Raw genomic sequence first — 4,654 nt, 5'->3', positions numbered from 1 at the left:
AACGTTTTCGACAACATTTACCACGTTCACTTTTCAAACCTTACGAAAATGTGAGCCTGACAAAACAACTCGGCATCCAGTGGGTTAACAAGCTTCCGTGTCATTCTTCCTAGGATCCGGGTGACAACTGGAAAAAAAAATTCACCTGCAACGGTAACCGCCAAACTCTCCACCCAGAAGAGTGCAATATGCAGTGTCCGTAGTTAAAAAACCGTTCGACTAATAGAGGATACTAAACGACCTTCCGTGTAATACCATTTTTATTAAACGAGTTAATGATTTGGTATCAGACGAGCGAAAACGAGTTTGATACTAAATCTTTAACGAGGTTAACGAAAATGGTATTTCACGGAAACGAGTTTACTATTCTGTTTATTACTCGCCAACATACATTGATAGAAACTGCGGCGAAATTGCCTACAGTGTGAGGACTCTCAGCTTTCAAGTCAAGTAAGGTCTAGTAAAATCGCGACATCAACATTAGCATTGTGACGTCACAACTTTGAACCATTTTGACGTCATACGTCAAGCGGTATTACACTAGTGTAATGTTGAAGTGAAAATATTATACTGCAGTATCCTCAACGGCCGAGTAAGAAGATGTTTTTGAGTTCATATTGATCGCGTCTGTTTTAATGACTTTCACTGCTTTATTTAAACTATAATACATTGAATGGTTTGCACACTCAAACATATGTATCCATTTTTGTAGCAGTTTTATGCTTGTCAAAATATGTTCCACGGATTTAATAGGTCCACTGGTCGAGAGGCAGATGCCTGTCATATAGTGGGTGGCAATGAAATAAATTATATTTTGTACATTTAACATGTCGGTAAGATAAAGACTTTGTATGCTTCACTATACAGCTATTAAATAATGGTATTAGTTTTGCTACGGTCCACGATATGTGTGGCAAGTCTAGGTTACAACCATTTCAGATTTGTTTAGTCTCTGAAAATGAAGACTGTCACAAGGCTCCTTTTTATTTTAGTTCAAACACTTTTTTCTGCAAAATATGTCCATGTTAGGGACAAGCCGTTATTCTATCTGGGATCGATGCAATGAAATCACTGCAAGGAAATAACCTCTTTGGTCGGCCCAGAGGTCAACAACAATTTTGTGATTTGTTTGTTTGTTATACGACAAAATGTTATGGATGTCAACTTCTTTCTTATTATTTTCACGACGTTTCTGGGATATTCTTTGCCCCGTCGTCAGGGGGATGATTGCTTCATCTCCATGAAGATGTCTGATGAGGTGCTTGCCCCTGAGGAAGGGGCAAGGAAAAGCCCAGAAACGTCGTATATTAGAATACCGACATCTAAATGCCTCTCAAGAACCTGTTTCATTGTTGCTTAGCCCTGCACTATGCAATATTCCAGCAATATGGCGACGGCCTATAACTGATGGAGAATGGGCTAGGGAATCCAGTAATTGCTCAATGACTTGATTTTGGCTTCTTGTTTCTTTCCTTCTATTCAATGTTTCGTTTAAATTCCATAAACGATCATGAAACTTACAATACAGACCCAGTCTACTTGCTCTGAATCCTGCCGGCTGATGATGGCGTGGAAGGTGCTGCTGTTGCTGAGGTATGATGTGGGACGGTGTCACAGAGTCCGCGTTCGTGTCATCATTCATTCGGGTTACAGGTGAAATAAACAGTCTGTGAAGTTAACATTGTTGGTGCTTCTATTTAAAAATAATTACATTTAATATAAAAATGTGTTTATAGACCTATGAACCTATCACACTTTCAATATCAAAGTCAGTTCCCGATATCTCACTATTTAGTCTCATGTATCTCCTCTTGTGCTGGAATATTAAAAACTAAATTGGGGTATCTTCAATGTTTAATTATGCTGCTGAAATACTTTAAAGAGGCACTAGAGTCTGTGTTCTACCTGCCTGTCTGACATGTACAGTAGCCGTTAGTAATTTGCAGACTAAGGCAAGTGAGAGTGTCAAGAGACTGGGCTACCATCTGTAATTTCAGCTTTGCGGCAATATCTACACTCATTTCTGTACACTGACTGGTAACTCGAGATCCGTGAAGATTTAACTATCACAATGACCGCTTGTTAATTATATTCTCTGTCCAAAACAGACAAAAGAACCATGGATGCATATCAGGTGCCGTCGTTTAGAAATACGTAACGTCAGACAAACCCCCAAATGTAATGTCTTTCAAATGTCCACCCGATGCAAAGGTTTACTACTTTGGTGAGACATTCCCTCACTCAAATGCTTGTCACTGACTGCAGGTGTCAGATGAAGACACTTAGACGCTGTGGTAACATATAGTTGTGAGTACTTGTTACGTACACTCTTATAAATAAAGTCATATAAAGGACCTCTAGCCCGTGTTCACCCGTGAAGGTCCCGGGGTAGAATAGGCCTTCAGCAACCCATGCTTGCCATAAAAGGTGACTCAGCTTGTCGTAAGAGGCGACTAACGGAATCGGGTGGTCAGGCTCGCTGACTTGGTTGACACATGTCATCGGTTCCCAATTGCGCAGATCGCTGCTCATGTTATTGATCATTGGATTGTCTGGTCCAGACTCGATTATTTACAGACCGCTGCCATATAGCTGGAATAGTGCTGAGTGTGGCGTAAAACTAAACTCACTCACTCACTCACTCTAGCCCGTGTTAAATCTAGTTTCAAGTATTAGTTTAGATGATACCTGGAGGAAGATCAGATGAATCCCGCCTGCAACAGTGAGTCCCTATACCATAAGGGGCGGTAGGGTAGCCTAGCTGGAGGTCAAAGCATTCACTCGTCTAGTTGAAGACCCGGATTCCATTCCCCCACACGTGTGAAGCTCATTTCTGGTGTCCCTTGTTGCTACAAGCAGCATAAAAAACCAAACTCACTCACTAACTCATACCAGTGTTATAAGAGGAAATACACGTTATACCCATGGTATACAATAATGTGTTGCACAAAACGTGCCCCAAACCTGTTTGAAGCGTGATAAAATGACAGATCCGACTGCCAGATGATGCCCTGATAGACATCATTCACAGTAAGCTGATTGTCTCGCTGTTGTTCAACACGGAGTCAAAGTTAGGAATTTCTAAAAGATATTTGTATGTGGTCTGTAGCTTATGCTTTGTGTGCCTGCGATTAGATGTGTCTGTATCTGTATCCGACTTATCCCTTGTGTCACTCATGGAGACCCAGGTTAGAATTGTTTCCCTTAAACAACCAATGCATGTAAGAGGTGACTAACGGGATCGGTGGTCAGGCTGTGTGTGTGTGTGTGTGTGTGTGTGTGTGTGTGTGTGTGTGTGTGTGTGTGTGTGTGTGTGTGTGTGTGTGTGTGTGTGTTTTGTGTGTGTGTTTTTTGTTTTGTGTGTGTGTGTGTGTGTGTGTGTGTGTGTGTGTGTGTGTGTGTGTGTGTGTGTGTGTGTTTAGGACATCATTTTTTATTAAAATAAACGCATACGGTTTTATGGATAACAACTACTTGTCTCAGTGCATAGAGCAATAGACCTGAGGATATCGATACTTAAAGATTTCGAACGCTGGATTGTCGGGTGGTGGGGTGGGGAGTGGGGTGGGGGTGGGGAAGGGGGTTGGGTGGTGGTGGTGGTGTCTGTGAGAGCTTGGTGTCTACACTGCTTAACCTCTTCGTGTCGCCACCAGAAATTATCTGAGTTCGTCCTACTATTAAACTGATTTTAAAACACATTTGAGCTATTCAAAATTTATCAGCTGGTTCTGCTTTTCTTAAAGAGCCAAGAATTGAATGAGCTTTGATACTTTACCGAGATCATCTAGAGCGGTATCATCTAAAGTAGGTATCCATCATGAGCGATTGTCGGAAGACTGGTAAAATAGATCTATATGAAACAAATTCAGGTAGCCCAATGGTTAAAGCATTCGTTCGTAACGCTGAAAGATCGGGTTCGATTCCTCACGTGGGTACGTTGTTGCAATGTTGATAAAAACCCATTTCTGGGATTCTCCGCCGTGATATTGTTGGAAAATTGCCAAAAAAACGACGTAAAAGTCAACTCAGTCACCCGTGAAGCAAGACACCTCTTAATGGATCGAGAACATGGTTAACCCAGCTGCTCATACTATCAGCCATTGACTGGTATATTGTTATGCATTTAGCTCTATCGTTAAACAACAGACATAGTTTTCTTATTCTCCAAAGAACTATGAAGATATACAGATTAACATTATTATAAACATTTGATTTGGTTAACGTGATCAGATTCACACAAATCTTTGCCCTAATCTCTGTAAACCTCTAGTGTTATCAAGCCTTTCGGGCGAGAGCGAGTATCGTGATGTCACGTGATACAATCAAGATCGATCAGTAAGGATATCGATGAGAAGTCGTGCGAATGAGACTTGAACGTGTTGACAAATACCCTTCATGGGAAAGCCTTCATATGTTAAATTATGCGACTCCATATATGCAGATCTTATCGAGACAAGCCAAATGGACCGATATTGATTTTGACAAATCGGTCTAAACTGTTGTTGACAGTGGGCGGCCTACTCGAATTCACAATAGTTACCACTATCCCTTTGGCCGATACCCCTGTGTGCCAGTGGACTCGTCCAAGAAAAGTAATTTGTTCTTGTGTTTAATTGTCAGCGAACAAACACTGGGGAATTATATGTATACCTTT

This window comes from Haliotis asinina, chromosome 9 (assembly GCF_037392515.1).
Source record: "Haliotis asinina isolate JCU_RB_2024 chromosome 9, JCU_Hal_asi_v2, whole genome shotgun sequence".
NCBI classification, from domain to species: Eukaryota; Metazoa; Mollusca; class Gastropoda; order Lepetellida; family Haliotidae; genus Haliotis; species Haliotis asinina.
This window is presented reverse-complemented; position numbering follows the sequence as displayed.